The sequence below is a fragment of the Pristiophorus japonicus genome, chromosome 18 (assembly GCF_044704955.1).
Source record: "Pristiophorus japonicus isolate sPriJap1 chromosome 18, sPriJap1.hap1, whole genome shotgun sequence".
Classification (NCBI taxonomy): Eukaryota; Metazoa; Chordata; class Chondrichthyes; family Pristiophoridae; genus Pristiophorus; species Pristiophorus japonicus.
The window spans coordinates 114,765,000-114,791,782 of record NC_091994.1 but is presented as its reverse complement, the minus strand read 5'-3'; the positions used below and the strand labels follow the sequence as shown (position 1 = coordinate 114,791,782).

At 47.2% G+C, this 26,783-nt stretch overlaps 1 protein-coding gene across 5 annotated transcripts in view; it reads right to left on the bottom strand.

Annotated features, from left to right (window-relative positions):
* Window positions 1-26,783, bottom strand: part of rap1gapa (RAP1 GTPase activating protein a) — a 662,183-nt gene that overhangs the window by 401,579 nt on the left and 233,821 nt on the right. For 4 of the 5 annotated variants that reach the window (XM_070860652.1, XM_070860653.1, XM_070860655.1 and 1 more), the window contains one exon: window positions 15,628-15,663. The gene's annotated coding sequence lies outside the window, so the exon portion shown is untranslated. Of the gene's footprint in view, window positions 1-15,627; window positions 15,664-15,753; window positions 15,800-26,783 lie in introns of those variants that run through there. The other variant, XM_070860656.1, reaches the window with a different exon arrangement.

Below are 26,783 nucleotides of genomic sequence, written 5' to 3'. Positions count from 1 at the left end.
TTCTGTGAGGAGAGACTGAGTAGAATGGGCCTATACTCTCTGGAGTTCAGAAGAATGAGAGGTGATTTCATTGAAACATAAGATTCTGAGGGGGATTGATGGGGTAGATGCTGAGAGGATGTTTCCCCCGGGCTGGGGAGTCTTGAACCAGGGGTCACAGTCTCAGGATAAGGAGTCGGCCATTTAGGACTGGGATGAGGAGCAATTTCTTCTATTGGATACTAACAAGCAAAAGCTTCTATAGATATGTGAAGAAAAAAAGATTAGTGAAGACAAATGTAGGTCTCTTGCAGTCAGAATCAGGTGAATTCATAACGGGGAACAAGGAAATGGCAGACCAATTGAACAAATACTTTGGTTCCGTCTTCACTAAGGAAGACACAAATAACTTCCTGAAAATACTAGGGGTCCGAGGGTCTAGCGAGAAGGAGGAACTGAGGGAACTCCTTATTAGTCAGGAAATGATGTTCGGGAAATTGATGGGATTGAAGGTCGATAAATCCCCAGGGCCTGATAGTCTGCATCCCAGAGTACTTAAAGAAGTGGCCCTAGAAATAGTGGATGCATTGGTGGTCATTTTCCAACATTCCATGGACTCTGGATCAGTTCCTATGGATTGGAGGGTAGCTATTGTATCCCCACTTTTTAAAAAAGGAGGAAGAGAGAAAACGGAATTATAGACCGGTTAGCCTGACATCGGTAGTGCGGAAAATGCTGGAATCAATTATTAAAGATGTAATAGCAGTGCATTTGGAAAGCAGTGACAGGATCGGTCCAAGTCAGCATGGATTTATGAAAGGGAAGTCATGCTTAACAAATCTTCTAGAATTTTTTCAGGATGTAACTAGTAGAGTGGATAAGGGAGAACCAGTGGATGTGGTGTATTTGGACTTTCAAAAGGCTTTTGACAAGGTCCCACACAAGTGCAAAATTAAGGCACATGGGATTGGGAGTAATGTATTGACGTGGATAGAGAACTGGTTGGCAGACAGGAAGCAAAGAGTGGGAATAAATGGGTCCTTTTCAGAATGGCAGGCAGTGACTAGTGGGGTACCGCAAGGTTCAGTGCTAGGACTCCAGCTCTTTACAATATATGTTAATGATTTAGACGAAGGAATTGAATGTAATATCTCCAAGTTTGCAGATGACACTAACCTGGGTGGCAGTGTGAGCTGTGAGGAGGATGCCAAGAGGCTGCAGGGTGACTTGGACAGGTTAGGTGAGTGGGCAAATGCATGGCAGATGCAGGATAAGTGTGAGGTTATCCACTTTGGTGGCAAAAACAGGAAGGCAGAATATTATCTGAATGGTGACAGATTAGGAAAAGTGGAGGTGCAGCGAGACCTGGGTGTCATGGTACATCAGTCATTGAAAGTTAGCATGCAGGTACAGCAGGCGGTGAAGAAGGCAAATGGCATGTTGGCCTTCATAGCGAGAGGATTTGAATATAGAAGCAGGGAGGTCTTGCTGCAGTTGTACAGGGCCTTGGTGAGACCACACCTGGAGTATTGTGTTCAGTTTTGGTCTCCTAATCTGAGGAAGGACATTCTTGCTATTGAGGGAGTGCAGCGAAGGTTCACCAGACTGATTCCCGGGATGGCAGGACTGACATATGAAGAAAGACTGGATCAACTAGGCTTATATTCACTGGAATTTAGAAGAATGAGAGGGGGTCTCATAGAAGCATATAAAATTCTGATGGGACTGGACAGGTTAGATGCAGGAAGAATGTTCCCGATGTTGGGGAAGTCCAGAACCAGGGGACACAGTCTTAGGATAAGGGGTAGGCCATTTAGGACTGAGATGAGGAGAAACTTCTTCACTCAGAGATTTGTTAACCTGTGGAATTCCCTGCCGCAGAGAGTCGTTGATGCCAGTTCATTGGATATATTCAAGAGGGAGTTAGATGTGGCCCTTACGGCTAAAGGCATCAAGGGGTATGGAGAGAAAGCGGGAAAGGGGTACTGAGGTGAATGATCAGCCATGATCATTTTGAATGGCGGAGCAGGCTCGAAGGGCCGAATGGCCTACTCCTGCACCTATTTTCTATGTTTCTATGTAAACTTTTTCACCCAGAGAATTGTGAACCTATGGAATTCTCTACCACAGAAAGTTGTTGAGGCCAGTTCGTTGGCTATATTCAAAAGGGATTTAGATGTGGTCCTTACGGCTAAAGGGATCAGGGGGTTTGGAGAGAAGGCAGGAGTGGGGTACTGAAGTTACATGATCAGCCATGATCATATTGATTGGTAGTGCAGGCTCAAAGGGCCGAAAGGCCTACTCCTGCACCTATTTTCTATGTTTCTGTGTTTCACCCGGGCGGTTTGTCACTGGGAAACCACTGCGTGAATAATCCAGCCCAACGGGTCTGTCCTTCGACAGGTCACGAACCAATCACAATCGGCCGGTGCTGTGGTCTGAAACCTGAGCAGAGAGAAATGGCAGAAAGTGGTCATAACCAGACAAGGTGGCCCCTGAGGCCGTCGCGGTTACAGCATTGCACTGTGGCCGCGGTCTTTGCTCATACCGTATTAGAAACCGCTTCAGATCAGAACCCAGGGGGGTCAATTTCTGCAGGGGAACCGCCCTCAGCCTGCTCAGATTGGAAAATTACCCCTCCGATTCTGACATTTTGGGGGCAATTGTTACCTAACCCTCCAGTCAGGCAACGGGATCGGGGGCAAGACTGGTTTTACACCCTGACGAAGGGTCATTGACCTGAAACGTTAACTCTGATTCTCTCTCCACAGTTACTGCCTGACCCGCTGAGATTTCCAGCATTTTTGTTTTATTTCAGATTCCAGCATCCACAGTGTTTTAGTACAGTACAAGGGATGTTCGATTGAGAGGAAAGTCTAGCAGGAGTGTCTTAAAATGTTACTGCTTAAAATAATACTGAGTGTTAATCCCACCAATAGATGCAAGATCATCTGAGTTGTTTGCATTCCACAATGACTTGCATTTATATAGCGCCTTTAATGCAAAAACAAATTGCAACAGGTGCACAAATCATCATACGATTTCTCAAGCATGGAAATAAACAGGAAAACGGATACCACACCATGGGGGCAGGGGGATAGGGGGTGGGGGGGCGGGAAAGAGAGATCAGAACGGCTGGCTGGTCAAACAGTCAGGTTTTGAGAAGGTTTATACAAAGGCAGAGGGGAGATGTGCAAGGGTTTAGCCTCCAGGCAGTGGAGCCGAGATTTTCCCCACCAGTGACGGGGTGAAGGGAATGTAGGGGCCTGAGAAGGCCAGAGTCAGAGGGGCAGAGCACACGGAGCTTGCAGCAGTCGGCATGGCCAAGGCCAGATTAGACGAGGAGGATGAGGAGTGTAAATTGAATGCATTAATCATGGGGACAGCTTGTGTAACTGTGGGAGCCACTCATTGCTAACTGCATGAGAAGGCAGGAGGATGCTTGAAGAGACATTTCTCAAACTATTGATTCTGCCTCTTATTTGGGGATTATCACATCATTGTTTGCAGATCATGCAATGGAGAGCATACAGTTGGAGTGAGAACAGTTCCACTCTGTATGTTCTCCAATGATGGATTTGTCACATTCCGTTTAGCTCCTGTACACACGTGACTTGTTGCTTGTTCCTTTAAAGTGGGGGGAGGAGGGGGAGGGGGAGAATTCGGGCTGTTATTGTTATATATGTGAACTTGTATTTACTCTGTACAACCACCACAGGGCTCACCCCTGGAGTCCCAAGGGATCCCATAATCCCTTGGGAGCACAGGTATTTAAGGAGGCCTCAAAGGTTGGAGAGGCACTCTGGAGACCTGCAATAAAAGACTACGGTCACACTTTACTTTGAGCTCACAGTGTTCAGTCTGACTCTTTTTCCATACATAACAACTGGCGACGATAGCGAACCCAAAGATGCAGAGAACAGTGGGCATCCTGGAGAAATTCTCGGAAGATGATTGGGAAACTTGTGGAGCAACTCGACCAATACTTTGTAGCCAATGGGGAAGAGAACGCTGCCAAACGAAGGGCGATCCTCCTCACCGTCTGTGGGGCACCAACATATGGCCTCATGAAGAATCTGCTCACTCCAGCGAAACCCACCGAGAAATCATACGACGATTTGTGCACACTGGTCCGAGAGCATTTGAACCCAAAGGAAGGAAAGCGTTCTGATGGTGAGGTACCGGTTCTACACCTACAAAAGGTCTGAAGGCCAGGAAGTGGCGAGTTATGTCGCCGAGTTAAGATGCCTTTCAGGACAGTGTGAATTTGAAGGACATTTGGAGCACATGCTCAGAGACTTTTTCGTACTTGGCATTGGCCACGAAACTATACTTCGCGAACTGTTGACTGTGGAGACCCCAACCTTGAGTAAGGCCATAGCGATAGCCCAGGCATTCATTGCCACCAGTGACAATACGAAGCAAATCTCTCAGCACACAAGTGCTGCTACAAGTACTGTGAACAAAGTGATGTTGTTTTCAAATCATAACGTACAGGGCAGGTCACACATACCTGCAGCTGCACGTTCACAGATGTCTCAGAGTCCACCATCAAGGGTGATGAATGCAAGGCCAGTAACACCTTGTTGGTGCTGCAGTGGTGATGATTGTTTCCATTTATGCCAATTCAAATGGTACATTTGCAAGGGCTGTGGAACAATGGGACACCTCCAACGAATGTGCAGGCGAGCTGCAAATTCTATTAAACCTGCAAATTAAGATTTTGAAAAACTAAACTATATACAAGGTGGCACAGATCAGCATCAAACTTGGCTGCAATATCACCACCCACCCCAGAGAGGCAATGGTCATTGAAAGGGGCAAAATAAATTATGAGGGGCCTAGATAGAGTGGATAGGAAGGACCTGTTTCCTCTTAGCAGAGGGGTCAACAGCTAAGGGCATAGATTTAAAGTAATTGGGGGAAGGTTTAGAGGGGATTTGAGGGCAAATGTTTTCACGCAGAGAGTGGTGGGGGTCTGGAACTCACTGCCTGAAAGGGTGGTAGAGGCAGAAACACTCATCACATTTAAACAGTACTTGAATGTACACCTGAAGTGCTGTAACCTGCAGGGCTACGGACAGAGAGCTGGAAAGTGGGATTAGGCTGGGTAGCTCTTTGTCAGTCGGTACGGACACGATGGGCCGAAATGGCCTCTTTCCGTGCTGTAAATTTCTGTGATTCTATGAAATGGTTACATTACTGCAGTCAGGCTCTTTACATTCAAACAGAGAGAGAGATGAGGTGATCTGAAACGTCATGATGGATTTTGGGAAGGTAAATAGGGAAAAACTATTTCTATTGGTTGGTGAGTCAGTGACTGCAGGGCATAAATTAATTGGCAAAAAGTACAGGAAATGGTTAGGAGAATTTATTTTATATAGAGGGCTGTTACAACATAAGATGCTCTGATAGAATCCACGCTGAAAGCAGAATCCACAATAGCTGATAAAGGCAAGTGGAGAAATGGTTTTAAAAAGAATAATAAAGAGAATAGGGACAGAAAGCAGACAGCTCTGTCAGAGAGCCAGCCCCGGCCCGATGGGCTGAATGGCCTCCTGCTGTGCAGTAACATTTCTATGATTCTACTAAAAAAAAGCAACTAACTTAAAAGATTTTATTAAGACAGCGATTCATCCAAATTGCTCCGACCACAGTGAGGGAGTGGTGTGGAGGTTAGAGATGACTCGTGTCAGCGATCATTATCGCAACACACCAACCATTACAGGCAACATGCATGTTCCATTTGCTGCTCCCTCTGGTCTGTGGAACTTTGATTATATTCGGCAGAACACACTCACTCAGTGCATGGCTATTCTCTGACTTGAGCCATGACAGGAGCTACACATCAGCCAGCTGACCCGTGCAAGCAATTTGTAAAAAAGCAAAGGTTTCAGCCATGCCTGTGACCTGTGGGTGAACCAGACACAGCCACATCATCAGGACCACAGACTATCCCTCAGAAATGCTAAGCTATGGCCAGCCATTTATTAATAAAATGGAACAAGTTTAAATATTTAGATACAATTGTAAGAAATTAACAAATTTGAAAATTTGGGGGGAGGAAGGTCCTGAAATATTTGTTTTTTGGGGTGAAGGGGGAGCAGCTCACACAGAGAGTCTCCTGATACAAGTCAAGGTTTCGGCAGTTAGGCAGGAGCTGCCATACTGGTCAGAGGATGAAGTCCGTGCCAAAGTGATCAGCAACCCTACCCCTCGCTTCCGCAGCTTGGTCCGGCAAACTAAGCACGATACAGGAACGGTTATGGACAAAGCAGAGCCTCACAGTACCAAACGAGTACAATTACATTACATGAAAGGTAGCACATTTTCAGTACACTTCAATGATTACCATTGTACTGAGAACACACTTTTGACTCTAAATATATCAACATAAATGTAAACAAATTTTCTGCGAGAATTCTTCAATTGAAAACAACAGTTCACAATGGTGAGGATTCAGAGGCAAGCGTGACCCTCAACACCCTGCTAGATTGGTCATACACAGCCCAACTGTGACAGTGCAGCGCTCCCTCAGTACTGCCCCTCCGACAGTGCGGCGCTCCCTCAGTACTGCCCCGACAATCCCTCAGTACTGCCCCTCCGACAGTGCGGCGTTCCCTCAGTATTGCCCCTCCGACAGTGCGGCGCTCCATCAGTACTGCCCCTCCGACAGTGCAGCACTCCCTCAGTACTGCCCCTCCGACAGTTCGGCGCTCCCTCAGTACTGCCCCTCCGACAGTCCGGCGCTCCCTCAGTACTGCCTCTCCGACAGTGCGGCGCTCCCTCGGTACTGCCTCTCCGACAGTGCGGCGCTCCCTCAGTACTGCCCCTCCGACAGTGCGGCGCTCCCTCAGCACTGCCCCTCCGACAGTGCGGCACTCCCTCAGCACTGCCCCTCCGACAGTGCGGCACTCCCTCAGTACTGCCCCTCCGACAGTGCGGCACTCCCTCAGTACTGCCCCTCCGACAGTGCGGCACTCCCTCAGTACTGCCCCTCCGACAGTGCGGCGCTCCCTCAGTACTGCCCCTCCGACAGTGCGGCGCTCCCTCAGTACTGCAATTCAATGTCAGCATAATGCACTCAAATCTCTGGAGTGGGACTTGAACCCACAACTTTCTGACTCAGGAAGAGACTGCTACCCACTGAGCCACGGTTGTCACTTAATTAATTAATGAATTAATTGAGTAATGCTTGAGCTTTTTCAGGATTACAGGGCACACTATTAACCTCTGATGGTGATGGCTCAGTGCAACATGTACGTCAATGGCCCCATTATAGACCATTCAACAAAGCAGCAGAATCAGCCATTTAAAAATTTCATTCTCAGGCTGTGGGCGTCGCTGGCAAGGCCGGCATTTGTTGCCCATCCCTAATTGCCCCTTGAGCCGCCTTCTTGAACCGCTGCAGTCCGTGTGGTGAAGGTGCTCCCACAGTGCTGTTAGGGAGGGAGTTCCAGGATTGTGACCCAGCGACGATGAAGGAACGGCCGATATATTTCCAAGTCGGGATGGTGTGTGACTGGGAGGGGAACGTGGAGGTGGTGGTGTTCCCATGCGCCTGCTGCCCTTGTCCTTCTAGGTGGTAGAGGTCGCGGGTTTGGGAGGTGCTGCCGAAGAAGCCTTGGCGAGTTGCTGCAGTGCATCTTGTAGATGGTGCACACTGCAGCCAGGGGGCGCCGGTGGTGGAGGGAGTGAGTGTTGAAGGTGGTGGATGGGGGGCCAATCAAGCGGCTGCTTTGTCCTGGATAGTGTCAAGCTTCGGTACTGACCAGCACTGGCTTTGTGCTAAAAATAGCCATTTACAGCCTCCTGAAATAATGCAGGGCAGCCCGGGAACGATGTTTAACACCTTCCTCGAACAATGCAGCCTTTCAACCAGAGCAAAGGAAAGCTCACTGACCATGGGCTGGAAACCCTGATAAAGAACGAGAGTCATGAGGTGGGAGAAACGTCACGGGATTGATGAACCTGCAAATGGAAATTGATTAAATTGCAGAGATATGGGGAAAGAGCGGGGGAGGGGGACTGACGGGATTGCTCTTCGAACAAGCCGGCGCGGAAGCGATGGGCCGAATGGCCTTCTGTGCTGTACTATTCTATGATTCTATGAAGACTGGAGCACAAAAGGTGGATGTGTGGCTAGTTTTCGATTGAGAATTTTGGGTAGCTGCAGAGCATCCTCGGCAATGTGCAGGAGGCCACCTCCTGTGGAGAGGCAACTGAAACACAGCCAGGCCCCAGCCGTGTCGACAGGCCAGTGTGGGATGTGCTCGATGCAGAATTCCCACCCGCCAGCTCTCAGCCAATTACTTCGAGAAACCGAAAACGCCAGAGACTAAATGACCTCTCAACCCTCACAGACCTGTTCGGAACTCACTGGCAATGTGGGAATAATAGCAGGCCAATTTAGCATCAAAAAGCACCTAACAATGAATTCTGGTGTCATCAGCAGGGGAGCTGCCCTCTCCAAATACAAGCCCAACCTCTGAAATCACAAAGTGTCAAAAATGCCACTGTTAATTAAGTGTGTGTGGAAGTAGGGGCTTCAGGGTCAAGTGTTAATGAACACATGTAATGAGGTCAGAATATCAGGGGCAATGTAATGATAGACCTGCCAACATGTGCCATCTGGTGGATAGAAGTGGAAGTTCACAACACTCCAGGTGGAGCAGGAAGTATCTGAGTTCTACTCTGAAAGTTAAAGCATTGCTGCCCTCTAGTGGTAACCATTAAATAAGACACAAAAGTTGACTGATGCAGATTTTTCCCCCTCAGATTGTGACAGGGGTCACTAAACGGCTGGGACAATGTAAATCCTCCTCGTAGGTGTTGTTCACCTGAAGGAGGAAGTCTCGGCAGCACCAGGGCTTCACACCAGCTGGAATAAAACTGCAACCACTAAACTATCCACTGAAACCTCATTCTCAAAGTTTAAACAGGGGCCTTGGTTTAGTCGACTGCACCAGCTTTGTATTTCTGATGTCAAAGAGCTGGCAGGACAGTTGGATCTTTACAATGTTATAACCCTAATCAGCGTTCCAATCCTACAGCACTGTGTGCAGGAAATTTTTGAATCAATATGTAAATTCAGGGCTGTGTTTCTCACTGTCCCACTTTTAATTTGGAAACAATGCAGCCAATGTAACTCTCCAAGAAAGACTTACATTTATATAGCATCTTTCCCGACCACTGGATGTCCCAAAGTGCTTTACAGCACTTTGAAGTCTAGTCACTGTTGTACTGTGGGAAATGCGGCAGCCAATTTACGCACAGCAAGCTCCCACAAACAGCAATATGATAATGACCAAATAATCTGTTTGAGTGATGTTGATTGAAGGATTAAATATTGGCCCCAGGACACCGGGGATAACTCTCCTGCTCTTCTTCGAAATAGTGCCCTGGGATCTTTTACGTCCTCCTGAGAGAGCAGATGGGGCTTCGGTTTAATGTCTCATCTGAAAGACGGCCCCTCCAACAGTACGGTGCTCCCTCAGAACTGTCCCTCCGACAGTGCAGCACTCCCTCAGTACTGCCCTTCCAACAGTGTGGCACTCCCTCAGCACTGCCCCTCCAACAGTGCAGCACTCCCTCAGCACTGCACTGGGAATGTCAGCCTAGATTTTTGTGCTCACGCCTCTGAAGTGGGACTCAAACCCACAACCTTCTGACTCAGAGGCGAGGGTGTTGCCCACTGAGCCACGGCTGACACTCTGTGCTCTCACCGAGTAGGTGCAGTCCAACTGCGTGAAGAAATAGTTAAAACGTTCACCAGAAATCCACTTAATTATATTTGTTGTAGAGTACGATGAGGATAAATATTGCAGCTTCCACAAGTCATACTTCAGTAATAGGAACAGATATTTTTGCGCAGTTAGCTCAGAGTGTGGCTACAGCAGTCTGCTCCTTCTTAAATATCTGTCTACACAATGTTTCATTTAAACGTTAAAAAAGTGTGTGTTTGTCTGAAGCGCTGTGTAATCTACAACCAGATGGAAAAGTCATCTTTGCAATTCAGTCTCCAGCCCTCGCCCACAGCAGCAACTTGACCTTCATTCCAAGAAACTGACTGAAGGCAGATTGACAACAGGCGACCACAACCCAGACAGCACTTTTCATGTCGAGGAATATCTCCAGAGTACTGAGCGGGGGAAGTGATGGAGAGCAGGAATTGTGATTTTGGGTGAGGATTGACGGCTCAGTGAAAGAACGAGACCTTTAGGAAGCCGTTGAAGACAAGACAAGTAACAAGTAACGAGGCAGTAGTTCTGGAAGAGAATCCCTGAGGGTAAGGGCGGAATCATTAGTGAGCCTGAGAGAGATATCAGTTGTGAGGACAGGGTTACGTCATCACAAAAGGGAATATGTGCACGGCTGAATGTGCATCTTCCAGAGACATGGGAAATCCCACAAAATGTTACAGAAATCCATACATTAGGAAAGGAGTCTTCGACCTTTCGTTACACTGTCATGGGATGGTCTCTGCACAATGTATCAGTTGCCCGAGGGTATTGCAAATGACAAAAATCCCTGAAAAATACTTCCTGGACATAATTAGAAAGTATTCAAACTCTGGAATGTTGGGACTCCCGTACCTGCAACTTGTGAGCTGTCCCAATGGTCAGTGCTCTAACTAATGTGTCACTGGGACACACATCCCTGGTCAGCGAGGAGTTGGCTGGTCATAGCTGGGGTATGGTGTAACTTTGGGCATCAGTACCCGAATCCCGGGAGGTGGGGAAACTGCAGCCAGGGGCCTGGTCCTGGGGATCGAAGTTAAACATGGGGACGTCAGGATTGAGGAAGGAGGTCGGGGGAGGGGAGGATGATATTGTACATAAACCGGACACATTATCAGGGAAAGGCACTCAGGGGAGTACAAATGGGCTCATGAGAGAATTGGAAAAATAGCTCACCTTTATATAGCAGCTTATCATATCCTCATAATGTCCCAAAGTGCTTTACAATCGAGGATTACTTTTGAAGTGTAGTCACTGTTGCAACGTAGACAAAGGCAGCAGCCAAATTGCACACTGCAAGCTCCCACAAACAGCGAATGAACGGCCAGATCATGTTAGTTTTGGTGATGCTGGTTGAGGGACAAATGGAGTGGGAGAACTCACTAATCCTCTTCAAATAGTGGCATGAGGCCTTTTGAATGCAGCTGAACAGGCAGTGGGTGGTTAGCCTAAAAGATGGCACTTTTGGCAACTCACGGCACTGGAGGGCTAGCCAAGATTGAGAGGTACGAGGGGCATCAACTGAACCTGTCAACAGGCAAGGAGCCAAAGAGAAAGAATTGAGGGATATCACCAGATGGGCCGACACTCGATTTGATTCGTTCCAGAATATCAAGCCTAACATCCAGCTGTTTCCTGAATAAGTCCACTTTCCTGGCCTCCGTCACCACTGCTGGAAACCCACCAGCTGCGGCCAATGAGTGGTGTATGGAAAAGGGACACGATTCTTGGGCTTCATGTCCTTTTCCTGTTTCTAAATAAATGTTCTTAATTAAAAGACAGCAACTCAACTCAGACATGGGTGGACAGTTTTTCTGCCAATTGTCAGCATTACCCGTGGCTCAGTTACGTTTCTGAAGTTATAACCGTGCTTCAAAAGTCAGGACTCACCAACTGGTGATTGTTAATTGGCCCGCACCACAGTTAATCACAAGGCCAAAATCTGGGGTTCTCCAATAATTACACAATCATTTTCTTCATCAATATGGATTCTAAACATTTTCATCTGCACCTGAAGTGCCGTAACCTACAGGGCTACGGACCAACAGCTGGACAGTGGGATTAGGCTGGATAGCTTTTTGTTGGCAGGCACGGACACGATGACATTTCTGTGCCATATATTTCTATGATTGTGTGTGAACTGCCAGACATGAAAAGGTCACAACAGTATTGATAACATATGGCGATGGCTGAGGGACTACGGGCAGGTGTGATGGAACGTGTGACCAGGTGGTGTGGTTTCAGTGAGGGGAGGGAGCCACTATTCTGAACCAGGTTTCGAATGTCTATTGACCCAATCCGTGCTGAGATCCTGGACGGAGAGGGGCTTGTTCTGGAGGCCACCACTGAGCTCGCTGGGGAAGTGTAGGAAGAGCCAGAGAGTGGGAGGGAGGTATAAATAACCAAAGGAAAGGGGAGGAGGTTAGAAAGATTACATTTAGGGAACAGATGTGGCAGGATATTTTCTGGGAAGGAGAGACAATAATTGATGCCATGGTGGGCAGGTCACTGAATGCCCAAAGGGCAGAGTGAATCCATGGGAAAATCAAGCAGGAACTCAGAAATGGGATGATGACAGGGTCCTGAAAGAACAGTTTAATAAATTACAACATGAACATTTCCGTCTATGATATTGGGACATTTGAAGCTGGTAACCTGGATTCATGAGCAATGGTCTACGAGGTCCTTCCATGAGGCTCCCAATGCTGTAACCGTGATCTTGCCTTGTTACATTATGCTCCTAGCCTTTCCAGCAAATGTTTGATATGGACAGCCTTGTGCTAGTGCTAGTCTATGAAACATTTCAGTTTGTAATGGAGTGAAAATCCGTACAAGAGGAAAGCCACATACTGAGACCGAACAGCCCAATACATTACGAATAACTTGGTTTAGGCATTCAGAATTTCCGTTACCCCTCCAGCCATAGTTCCAGCTTATCTACTGCTGAGAATGAAGGGCTGAAACCAGAATAATTGACAACCTAAGAAGTTAACAATTCACTTGGACCAGAACTTATAGAACAGTACAGCACAGAGAGACCATTCGGCCCATCGAGTCTGTGCCGGCCCTTTCGAAGAGCAATCCTATCAGTCCCCCTCCTCCGCTCGCTTCCCCATATCCCGGCAATTTTTTCTCCTTCGAGTATTTATGCAATTCCCTTTGGAAGGCGACTATTGAATCTGCCTCCACCCTCTCAGGCCACGCTTGCAGATCCTAACCACTCGCTGCATCAACAAGATTTTCCTCATGTCGCCTCAGGTCCTTCTGCCAATCACCTTAACTCGGTGCCCTCTGGTTACCGACCCGTCAGCCAATGGAAACAGTTTCTCCTTAGTTACTCTCTCTAAACCTGTCATGATTTTAAACACCTCCATCAAATCTCCTCTTACCTTCTCTGCTCCAAGGGGAACCCCAGCTTCTCCAGTCTCTCCATGTAACTGTAATCCTGGAACCATTCTGGTAAATCTCTCTGCACCCTCCCCAAAGCCTTCACATCCTTCCTAAAATGTGGTGCCCAGAATTGGACACAATACTCCAGCTGGAGCTGAACCAGTGTTTTATACAGGTTTAGCATAACTTCCACGCTTTTGTACTCTGTGCCTTAATCTATAAAGTCCAGGAGCCTGTACACTTTGTTAACCTGTCCTGACACTTTCAAAGATTTGTGCACAAACCCTCAGATCTCCGACTCATATGTCTCAGTTACAAATCCTTGTTACAAGAGACATACAACTTGCCCAGATTATGTCACCTATATTGCACATTTGGTAACATGTCTGCACAGCTGAAGAAGGATTATTTGCCAGACATGTTAGATTGGCACAGCCGATATGTAAATGGGCGACACTGCTTTTATGTCCATGGTGTGCATCCGTACAATAACTGGTGTCAACTGTTGTGGTGTGGTAAACATAGGATCACCAACAAAGGCCATGTCCGTATCAGTGTTTTGTACAAAGTGTATGTTGTTCCACATCGAGTCTGTCAAACCCAGCAAGGCTCGGACCCAATGTACTTTGCAGTCTCCAACATTTATCTCGAATATATCACATTTCTAACCCTCTCCCAAACCTTGCAGCATTTCAGGAACTCCATGGAGGAGAGAGAGATGGAATGGAGGAGGAGAGAGATGGAATGAGCTGGAGCAGCGAGTATTTCAGTCATACTGCATCTCATGCTCAGGACGTTCCACAGGTCAAAGTCTAAATGTTTGAAGTGTAGATAGGAGCATCTGCACTTTCTAAACATTGTAATCAACTCCAGCTAGCTTTTTACAGTGGCCTTATGCACTTTGTAAACCAAGTTGACTGTGTGCACAGGAGAGACATCCCATGAGATGTGAAAGCCAAGATGTGTGCCTCGCACCATTGGTCAGGAGTGAGCTTGGCCTCGACTCCAGAGTTGTTGCAACTTTACTGTCGCTGCAAAGTGACCTTGGCTTCACAGAAGCTCTAAAGCTGCAGTTTAAATGCACCCTTATTCCTCAGCTCCACTATCTGTAGTGTATGATAACTCTCCACAACTTCATTCTGAATGCCGATTCCCAATTTTTAAACTTGTGCCCCTGCTATTTGAACCCTTTGCTTCATTCAATTTTGTCAACCTCCATCACAAACTTGAAAAAATGAATTCAATCACCTCAACACCTCTTTTCTAAAGAGAATAAGACCAATCTCCTTAACATTGCCTGCTTGTCTCTCCACTCTCCCACGGGCAGAAGATTCACCAGAATCAACTCCTTGTCATTTGGGGCTCACTAAAGCAAGACAGTAAAGATAACCTGTTGATTATGGAATAAGTTAATTAATTGATGCATCCCTTTAGGTTCGCATTCACCTTCCTGTGAACATACCAAGAAGCCCTCTAAAACTGTTGCATCACACACACTATCTTTACTAAACTCTAGATATCAACCATATTTTAAAACAATTTGTAGGAGCTGTGTCCTCACTAACAAAACTTAACATCCCTCCTGTATGGATCAGAGGCATAGACGATGTAGAGAAGACACCTCAAGTCGCTGGAGATATATCACCAACGATGTCTCCACAAGATTCTACAAATCCCCTGGGAGGACAGGTGCACCAACATCAGTGTCCTCGTCCAGGCCAACATCCCCAGCATTGAAGCACTGACCACACTCGATCAACTTTGCTGGGCAGGCCACATAGTTCGCCTGTCAAACACGAGACTCCCTAAGCAATTGCTCTATGCGGAGCTTCTTCACGGCAAATGAGCCAAAGGTGGGCAGCAGAAACATTACAAGGACACCCTCAAAGCCTCCCTGGTAAAGTGCGACATCACCACTGACACCTGGGAGTCCCTGGCCGAAAACCGCCCGAGGTGGAGAAAGTCCATCATGGAGGGCTTTCAGCTCTTCGAATCTCGACGCCGCGAGCGTGAAGAGGTCAGGCGCAGGCAGCGGAAGGAGCTTGCGGCAAACCAGTCCCACCCTCCCCTTCCCTCAACGAATATCTGTCCCACCTGTGACAGAGTCTGTGGCTCTCGTATTGGACTGTTCAGCCACCAGAGAACTCATTTCAGGAGTGGAAGCAAGTCTTCCTCGATTCCGAGGGACTGCCTATGATGATGATGATGGTTGAAGTTTCAGTATCAAAGAACTTATGAAACTGGTGTTCCTTAACTGGGCCATATTTCCGTGGTTAATATCAATTACATATAGCAGGTTAACATAGTCAGATCTTGACCGGAATTTTAATCTGTCAGTCCTCAAAAAACTGAGAGGCAATCGTATTGTTGAACGCATTTCCCATTCTACTGACTCCATCGCAAGTCACAGCAACTTTGAAATATTTATCCTTCTCACTATAAGATGAAAATAGCAGCAAAACCAGCAATTCAGCAACAAGTCACCCTCTGTACAAGCTCGATAAAATCAATTACTTACTGTGTACTTCGCAAGCGAAGAAAAGGCTTGTCAATTCTGAAAATAGAAGAAACAGAAAGGAATTAGACGCAGAACTTTTAATTGCCATGTAATCATTTCTAATCAAGTAATAAGATATGAACACACAAATCTGGTGCCTTTAGAACTTTGGGATTTAATTTGGCAGAAGTTAAATCGCTTGGAACGGGTGAATAATTACATCTTAATGTGGCGGATTTCTGCAGGGGCGTTTCTGAGCTTCACATGGTCACATGTGTCTACTGCCTCACTGCTCACCATTACTGTGTATTCTGAAATTCCACGTAATCCATTATTACAATGAACTCAACCGTCTCTTTGCTCTTCACAACTCTTTTTGAGAAAACAAAATCAACATTAAATCAAGTGCCCCCCAATCTGGGGGACACTTCAAACATTTCACAAGACCCTTTTTTTTGTGTTTTTTTTATTGTATTTTTGTAGGGTTTTTTTGTGTTTTTTTTTTTGGGCTCTAAAACCATAATTTACAAGTGCCCCCTATCTTTTGGGGGACACTAAACCCAGCATTTAAAACAAATTAAACTTTAAAACATAAAATCAAATTAAAATTTGGTTGCCGGGGGTGATGATGCACTCCAGTCCCTCCGGCGCTCACCTCTCGCGGAAGGCCGCGAGCGTACCGGTGGACACCGCGTGCTCCATCTCCAAGGACACCTCTCTGCTCTTCACATCCTGAGACTGGGAGATGCAGGTTGACTGAACATTCCCCTTGTCAGGCTCCTTGATCAAAGCCAAGTGCTGTGTGCATTGACCAATTATATACTTGGGTCCAATCACTGCCCATTCAAGTGAATTCGAACCAAGTATTGTGCAGCAACCAGTTTTCAGTTTTATTCTCAATGTTGCCGCTTATCCAAATGCACGAGAGCCAAGTTGTTGTGAGAATATTTTATGTTGCAATATTGTTTATCTGGCTTTACCAAATTACAATTTGAGGGGTTTATGGTGACCCATCCTGGTGTTAGGTTTAAATGAGAACTCAGGTTGCAGTAGAACGATGTTGCTAACGTACCGTGATTGGGAATTCGATGAAGCTAGATTCAATTAAGTAAATTAAATAATGACAAAGTCAGGATACAAATTAATTTAGAATGAGCAAAAACACCACCGTTCTGTCCCCTGAGCAGCTCGGTGATTAAAGACTTTCATCAGTAAAATGGGCCGGAGCAGGGATTAATGTCACTACCTCCTTTAATATCGCGCAACCATTGAGCAAGTTATTGTAAACCTCTCAAAATGTGTATTCATCAATTAATCCACGCAGATGATTTTAAACACTTGGTGGGATGGGAGCCGGGGGAGAAGGAAGTCACCTTCACGGTCTTCATATTGCAGGTGTTCCTCGATTTTAAACTGCTCATCCTTGTTTTCAAATCTCTCCAGGGTCTCGCCCCTCCCTATCTCTGTAATCTCCTCCAGCCCCACAACCCCCGAGATCTCTGCACTGCTCTAACTCTGCCCTCTTGAGCATCCCTGATTATAATCATTGGTGGCCGTGCCTTCTGTTGCCTGGGCCCCAAGCTCTGGAACTCCCTCCCTAAACCTCTCCATCTCTCTACCCTCCTTTAAGGCGCTCCTTAAAACCTACCGACCTCTCATAATATCTCCTTATGCGGCTCGGTGTTTTGATAATCGTCCTGTGAGGCACCTTGGCACGTTTTACTACATTAAAGGTGCTATATAAATGCAAGTTGTTGTTGTACGAGTTTACCATCAGTAACATGTGAGCCAGCAGCACAGAGAGTTGGGCTGCGGATGCCAGCCGCGTACAGACACACATTCAAACACTGCTTGCTAATCTTCAGAGGCCTGTTGGGTTGGTGAAAGTCCAACTACACGAAACAGGGGAAGGCTGCCCGATGGACTGGCCGAGAACTGCTGAAGTTTTCATCTTAATCATAGAATCAAAGAAATTTACTGCTCGGAAGGAGGCCATTCGGCCCATCGTGTCCGTGCCAGCCGACAAAGAGCTACCCAGCCTAATCCCACTTTCCAGCTCTCGGTCCGTAGCCCTGTAGGTTACGGCACTTCAGGTGCACATCCAAGTACTTTTTAAATGTGGTGAGGGTTTCTGCCTCTACCACCCTTTCAGGCAGTGAGTTCCAGACTCCCACCACCCTCTGGGTGAAAACATTTCTCCTCAAATCTTCTCCTAACCCCCTACCAACTACTTTAAATCAATGCACCCTGGTTATTGACCCCTCTGCTAAGGGAAACAGGTCCTTCCTATCCACTATCTGGGCCCCTCATAATGTTACAACCATTCTGACTTCATTGTGCGCTGATTGTATTGCAGAGTGTGAGGTGCTGAGAGATCGGCCGTGCTCAAACCCAGACTGAGGCCGGTTCGGGTAGAGTCACGTTGCGTCCTTGGGCCACTGCGAAGCCAAACCCAGCGCTCACCCAGAAAACCCGCAGTGTGACTGGCTCATCCATCACTGTCACATTGTGGAGCGAGCCAGGACATTTTAATCGTTCCAGGAGACTTTGTAATAAAGTCATGTCGCTTCTGATAGACTATTTCTTGTTGCCTGGTGAGTCTATGCTCATTAAGTCTGAAGGTGTAGAATTTTCAACATTTATTCCGGCAGAAAATAATTGTCAGCGATCAATAGAAACAATTAATGTTCCGAGTCGATCAAACAAGGGGCCAAACTGGGAAAGTTCTATCATTGCAAGGAATCGAGTCCGGAGCAGAAAGTAACATTGTTGGGCAGAGCTAGCAGTGGGTCAGCTCACTATGTGCTCATCCTGCCCAAGACCCTGAGTACAGTCGCCTCGTGGTTATGGCAATGGACTAAGAACAAAGAGATCGAGAGTTCAAATCCCTCATAGCCAATTGGGAAATTGAATTCAATAAAAGCAGATAATGACCATGAAAAGATTCCAATTGTTGCACAAATGGAACGAGTTCACCTATGTCCTTCAGGGATGGACCTGCTGCTCTTACCTGGGTCTGACTTACACGTAACACCAGTCCCACGCTGCGTGATTGACTTTTAATCTTTTAATTCCGCCCCGGGGTAATGAGGGATGGACAATAATTACCGCCTTGCTCGTGTTCCCACATCCCAAGAGCAAATAAAGCAAAGCGGCCCCTCTGATCCTTCATCCAGTGAACACAGTTTCTCCATTTTATCAAAACCCTTCATAATTTTGAATCTCTTTATTAAATCTTCCCTTAACCTTCTCAGCTCTCAGAAGAACAATCCCAGTTTCTCCAGTCTCTCCACATTACTGAAGTCCCTCATCCCTGGGACCAGTCGAGTAAATCTCCTCCACACCCTCTCCAAGGCCTTGACATCCTTCCTATAGTGTGGCCCCAGAATTGGACATTATAATCCATCTAAGGCCTAATCAGTGATTTTGAACAGTTTAACATAAGACCTTGCTTTTGTACTCTATGTCTCTATTCATCAAGCCAGGACTCCCAATGTTTAAAAAAAAAACAGCCTTGTGAAGTTGTCCTGCCTCTCGGATTCCGGCCACTCTATCTGATGTCCTGCCGAATGCGTTTACTCCTCCTGTGAGGAACTGCCTCACGTCCATTTGGCAACTGTCCGTGATACCATGAAATCCGGAGCGGACTGCCTGGGAGCTGTGGCACAGCCCTGTCTCCCCTCACTCTGTGCCTTACCATTTCTGAGAGTGACCCTGGACAAACGCACAGCAAATGTAGCCGCCGTATTTTTAAACTGCATTTTCACACAGCACTCCCTACACATAATCGCTGAAGAGTTCAATCGTTCAGTTTCTCATTGTTCAGGTAAGCTTTTAAGTTTCCTTAGTTCAAGGTCATCTTCCTTTATTGTAAATTAGAAACTTGCAAAGTAATCTGATGCGACCATTTCAAGTTGGCAAATCTCTCAAAGCTTAAACCAAGCTTTCGTAAAAGATCTTTGATCTTGACTGAACAAAATGCAGCTCTACTTAAAGGTTTTATCAAAGGCTCCCAACAAACGACAATATGTAATTAAGGGCTTTGCTGGTTCCCTCACGCCTACTGTTTATAGGTGTAATACCCATCTAATACTGGACCACCGCCTAATCCGCTCCGTCATTAACATCAATATAGCCCCGAAATAGCGATGGCAACACGAACAATGCCGCAGGAAATGAGGCACAGGAGAGCCCTATTCAGCCAGCGCCTCACTGCTAACCTGGCGACCCTCGATGACTCAGAGAAGCAGAGTGCCCACAGTTCCTGGTCTGCCCTCAAGGCCTCCATAACATAGAAACATAGAAAATAGGAGCAGGAGTAGGTCATTCGGCCCTTCAAGCCTGCACCGCCATTCAATAAGATCATGGATGATCATTCCCTCAGTACCCCTTTCCTGCCTTTTCTCCATACCCCTTGATCCCTTTAGCCGTAAGGGTCATATCTAACTCCCTCTTAAATATATCCAATGAACTGGCCTCAACAACTCTCTGCGGCAGGGAATTCCACAGGTTAACAACTCTCTGAGTGAAGAAGTTTCTCCTCATCTCGGTCCTAAATGGCCTACCCCTTATCCTAAGACTATGTCCCCTGGTTCTGGACTTCCCCAACATTGGGAAATTCTTCCCGCATCTAACCTATCCAGTCCCATCAGAATCTTATACGTTTCTATGAGATCCCCTCTCATCCTTCTAAACTCCAGTGAATAAAGGCCCAGTTGATCCAGTCTCTCCTCATATGACAGTCCAGCCATCCCTGGAATCAGTCTGGTGAACCTTCGCTGCACTCCCTCAATAGCAAGAACATCCTTCCTCAGATTAGGAGACCAAAACTGAACACAATATTCCAGGTGAGGCCTCACTAAGGCCCTGTACAACTGCAGTAAGACCCCCCTGCTCCTATATTCAAATCCCCTAGCTATGAAGGCCAACATACCATTTGCCTTCTTCACCGCCTGTTGTACCTGCATGCCCACTTTCAGTGACTGATGAACCATGACACCCAGGTCTCGTTGCACCTCCCCTTTTCCTAATCTGCCGCCATTCAGATAATATTCTGCCTTCGTGTTTTTTCCCCCTCACATTTATCCACATTATACTGAATCTGCCATGCATTTGCCCACTCACCTAACCTGTCCAAGTCACCCTGCAGCCTCTTAGCATCCTCCTCACAGCTCACACCGCCACCCAGTTTAGTGTCATCCGCAAACTTGGAGATATTACACTCATTCCCGCTTTTTCCCCATACCCCTTGATGCCTTTTGTTTCTAGAAATCTATCTCCTTCTTAAATATATTCAGTGACTTGGCCTCCACAACCTTCTGTGGTAGAGAATTCCACAGGTTCACCACCCTCTGAGTGAAAACATTTCTCCTCATTTCGGTCCTAAATTTCCTACCTCTTATCCTGAGACTGTGACGCCTTGTTCTAGACTTCCCAGCCCGGGGAAACATCCCCCCCACATCTAGTCTGTCCAACCCAGTCAGAATTTTATACTTTTCAATGAGATGCCCTCTCATTCTTCTAAACTCTAGTGATCTAGTGAATACAGGCCTAGTCGACCCAATCTCTCCTCATATGACAGTCCTGCCATCCCAGGAATAACCAGCGCCTGCGAAGAGATGCTCGGTCACTTGACCAGGAAACACCAAGACTGGTTTGATGAGAATGACCAGGAGATCCAGGAGCTAATTAGCCGCAAACGCAGGGCATTTCTGAACTTAAATCAATAACCCAACTCGAGAGCAAGAAAACATCTCTACAGACGGCTGAAGGCTGAGGTCCAACAAAAAACCTGCGACCTAAAAACAGATGGTGGGTGGAGAAAGCACAGGAGATCCAGCAGCTGGCCGACAACCATGACATGCGAGGATTCTTCACCGCAGTCATGGCCACCTACGGTTCAAACATCCAAGGCCCCACCCCACTGCTGGCCAAGAACAGGGAGACACTCATCAAAGACAGAGAGGCAGTAAGGGCCCACTGGAAGGAGCATTTTGAAGATCTCCTTAATCGAGACTCTGCCTTTAACAAGCGTGTCCTCGACTCCATCCCGCAGCATGCTACCCGCCACCATCTCAGCACAACCCCAGCCCTGCACCAGGTAGAAAAGCCATCCGTCAGCTCAAGAACAACAAGGCATCAGGAGCAGATGGAATTCCCGCTGAGGCACTAAAGTATGGTGGAGAGGCACTATTGGCACGTATGCATGACCTCATCTCTCTTATCTGGAAAGAGGAGCGCATGCCGGGAGGTCTCAGAGATGCCGTAATCATGACCATCTTCAAAAAAGAGGACAAGTCCGACTGCAGCAACTACAGAGGAATCTCCCTGCTGTTGGCCACTGGGAAATTTGTCGCAAGAATCCTCCTCAACCGTCTTCTCCCTGTTCCTCCTCCCAGAATCGCAATGCAGATTCTGCCCACTAAGCGGCACAATGGACATGATCTTCACCACGCAACAACTACAAGAGAAATGCAGGGAACAGCACCAACCCTTGTACATGGCCTTCTTTGACTTCACAAAGGCCTTTGACACTGTCAACCGTCAGGGACTATGGAGCGTCCTCCTCAGATTCAGCTGCCCTCAAAAGTTTGTCACCATCCTCCGCCTGCTCCATGATGACATGCAGGCTGTAATCCTGACCAACGGATCCACCACAGACCCAATCCACATCTGGACCAGGGTCAAGCAGGGCTGCGTCGTCGCACCAATGCTCTTTTCGATCTTCCTTGCTGAAATGCTTCATCTCACCCTCAGCAAGCTCCCCGCTGGAGTGAAACATAGAAACATAGAAAACAGGTGCAGGAGTAGGCCATTCGGCCCTTCGAGCCTGCACCAACTGAAGCTAAATTATAGAACAAACAGAAATCTGTTCAACCTCCGCCGCCTCCAGGCTAGATCCAAGGTCGTCCCATCCTCCGTCATCGAACTACAGTATGCGGACAACACTTGCGTCTGCGCACACTCAGAGGCCGAACTGCAAGCCATCATCAAAACCTTCACCGAGGCGTACAAAAGCAGGGGCCTTATGCTAAATATTCGTAAGGTGAAGGTCCTCTACCAACCTGACCCCGCCACACAGCACTGACCCCCGATTATCAAAATCCATGGCGCTGCCTTGGACAATGTGGACCATTTTCCATACCTCTGAAGCCTACTGTCAGCAAGAGCCGACATTGACAACGAAGTCCAACACCTCCTCCAGTATGCCAGCGCAGCCTTCGGTCGCCTGAGTGTTTGAAGACCAGGATCTCAAATCCAGCACCAAGCTCATGGTCTACAGAGCAGTAGTGATACCCGCCCTCCTGTATGGCTCAGAGACATGGACTATGTACAGTAGACATCTCAAAGCACTAGAGAAGTACCACCAACGCTGCCTCTGCAAGATCCTGCAAATCCATTGGCAGGATAGACACAACAACGTCAGTGTTCTCGCTCAGGCCAACATCCCCAGCATCGAAGCACTGACCACGCTCGATCAGCTCCGTTGGGCGGGCCACATCGTCCGCATGCCTGACACGAGACTCCCAAAACAAGTGCTCTTCACGGAGTCTCGACGCGGCAAGCGAGCCCCAGGTGGGCAGAGGAAATGCTTCAAGGACACCCTCAAAGCCTCCTTGACAAAGTGCAACATCCCCAGTGACACCTGGGAGTCCCTGGCCCACGAACACCCAAAGTGGAAGAAGAGCATCCAGGAGGGCGCTGAGCACCTCGAGTCTCGTCTCCGAGAGCATGCAGAAATCAAACGCAGGCAGCGGAAGGAGCGTGCGGCAAACCAGACTCCCCACCCACCCTTTCCTTCAACCACTGTCTGTCCCATCTGTGACAGAGACTATAATTCCCGCATTGGACTGTTCAGCCACCTGAGAACTCACTTTTAGAGTGGAAGCAAGTCTTCCTCGATTCCGAGGGACTGCCGAGATAATGATGATAATGATGATCAAAATGGAAGATGTCCTATTTCCCAACACTCAGTTTGAGCAGTGCACAATACACAAGGAGGATTAGAGGGGATTTGAGGAGAAATGCTTTCACCCAGAGGGTGGTGGGGGTCTGGAACTCACGGCCTGAAAGGGTGGTAGAGGCAGAAACCCTCACTGCATTTAAAATGTACTTGGATGTGTATTCAAAGTGCCGTAACCTGCAGGGCTACGGACCAAGAAAGTGGGATTAGACTGGGTAGCTCTTGGTCGGCCGGCACGGACACGATGGGCCGAATGGCCTCCTTCTATGTTGTAAATTTCTCTGATTCTGTGAATACGATTAGGTTTGTAAATAAACTAGACTGCTAACTGCAGCACTTCACAATCGCACGTTTACAACCCACCGAACACACTCATTTTCAGACTACAGATCTTCCCCTCAATGGAGGGCTCGGCGGAGCAGTCTCGAGGGGCCGAATGGCCTACTCCAGCTCCTATTTCTTATGTCATCTATCTCAAAGCCTCTATTACTTTGCTGTCCCTTACCTTGGATCACCCAGCATCTTATGAAACCCTCAATGTGCAGGCTTTAGATTCACATTCACACTTCGTCAATCTCTCCACAGTACAAGCTGACCTCGATTTTCTCCACTGAACAAATAACAATGATCAAAGTATCCTCAGGCTTTTTAAGTACATTTGCAAAATGAGATGCAGTAACTTTACAAACTCCACTGTAGTTATTGCTGCCATGGAAACAGATGAGCTCATTCTTACCACGGAGCCACAGAGCCTAGCCCTGACGACCTGCCTTTCATCTTCTTAGGCAGTCCCACGTATCGAGGATGACTTGCTTCCACACTAAAAAGGGACGAGTTCACAGGTGTTTCAGTGAAGGACCTAATATTCCAGATCCCGAACTATATCCTGAAGGGTGGAAGATGCCTGTGTGTGGATTTTTTTAACGTGGGGTGACCGTTGCACACCAGCCACCACACGGGCTTGACCGAGCGAGGTCTTGGTCCAGTGGCAAGGGTTAACCAGGACGACTGGAGACCAGCTCTATTACACAGGCCTAGTGCGCTCACACATATCGCAGTGTGGGCTGGGCCGTGCTGCCCCTGGGCCCTCGCCTCTTCTGGGCCCTGAATTCACGCCTCTCCTGGGCCCCGATCTCTCTCTGCTCCTCTGCCCCGATCTCTCGCCGCACCTCCACCACGATCTCTCGCTGCACCTCCGCCCCAATCTCTCGCCGCACCTCTGCTATACCTGGGCCCCGCCGAAGTTCCTGCTCACATTCCAATCGTCGACCTGGTGAGGTCACCCAGTTGCCCTCCTCGAAGCCGTCACTACCTGTCCATTGACCCAGTGGCCAACATAATACGCAATCACCTGTTGAAGGGTTTCCATATTGAAATTTATTAGAGGTTGTGATTTCAGTAACTGATTAGCCTTTGCAGGTCTGGACAAAAACGGAAAAGCTCATGGTCATGTCTGCAACCATATCAAATTTGAGCACAGTTTATTAGCAGCTTTTGCGTGTTATATTACAGCAATGACTACACTTCAAAAGTACTTCATTGTCTGTAAAGCACTTTGGGATGTCCCAAGGTTGAGAGAGGCGCTATATAAATGCAAGTCTTTATTTTTTACTAATAGCTCAGTTGGTTAATGTACAGCACAGTATGGAATGGAGCCAGACAGAGCAGGAAGGTTTCAAGTTTGATCCACCTGAGTGTCTTCAGGCAAAGGAGGGGATGAGTTAGCCAAGGTTCCCATCTGGGAAGGAATTGTTCATACGTGAATGTTCGGCAAGTACAGAATTGGGCCTAATTATAATCCCGGTGATCAAATAGCTGACAGACAGTCTTCCCTGAGCAGTGTCACTTTAACATGTTCAGCACTGGGATTAAAATAATGCTGATCCACAAATCTAGGCTTTATGAGCTAGACTCAGAAGATGATTTGGCATTGGGGAAAAGAACCATTGGATGGCCAACACCTGTATAACCACAACCCTGAATGAGTCAATGGCTTCAGAATAGAAGGGGCTTTTAAAATAATTACACTTCAGTATAAAGATTAAATACATAGAATGACACAGCACAGAATCATGACATTTGCCCAATTTGGTCTATGCTGACATTTATACTCCATACAAGCTTCCTCCCATTCCAATTACCTCCTCACACCTGCCCCTATAACCCTCTATTCCCTGAAATGCACCAATTCGATCTGCTTCAACTACTCCATGTGACAGCAAGTTCCACATTCTCACCACTTGCTGTGTAAAGAAATTACTCCTACATTCTGTATTTGATCTGCTAGTGGCCGTTATATATTTATCCCCTCTTATTCAGGACTCACTCATCGTGGAAACAGTTTCTCCAAACCCACCCTATCCAATCCCTCCATCCGATCTCCTCTTGCCCAGCTCAATCTTTCCCGAGAGTGCAGAAACGATGCTTCAATATCCTTTGTGTAGTAGAGAGCAGAACTGTACCCAGGACTCTAAATGTGGTCTAACCAGGCTTCTATATGAAATTATCATCCCCACTTTGGATTCGATTCCAATAGAAATGAATCCTAGTGCTGTGCTTGAAATCTTTGTGGCCTTATCAACTTATGATGCCACTTTAAGCGATTTATACAGCTGTATTCCCAGAGCCCTCTGCTCCTCTACCCCATTTACTTATTTTAACCTGCCAAGGAATGAGTCATCTCCTTATCCCTCTGACCAAAATGAACCACTTCACACTTTGCGATATTGAATTCCATTTTCCATTTATCTGTCCACTCTGATTATGTTCGCCTGTATTTTGGTGCCTGTCCTCCACATCATTAGCGATACCCCCCCAATTCAATATCATCTGCAAATTTTGAAATTGTACCTTCAATTTCTGAGTCCAAATCATCGACATATACGAGGAACAACAGTGGTCCCAACACAGATCCCAGTGGGACACCACTTCTCGCCAGTCTGAGAAAATTCCCTCAACGCCTTCACTCGGTTTTGTCCCCATCTGTCAATCCGTTCTGCTCTCTGGTCCCCGACTCCACATGCCTCCAACTTCAGCACAAAGTTTGGTATCTAGAAGTACAACTACTCAATAAAATGACCTTGCCCGTTAGTGCATTTGGGATACACGGGGCTTTTGATTTTAATGAAACCACACGAGAACAAACCTGAGTCCCTCATCTTTCTACGGAACATCAAACCTGACAGTGTTAACAGCCGGGGCTGTAGTGTTGCCA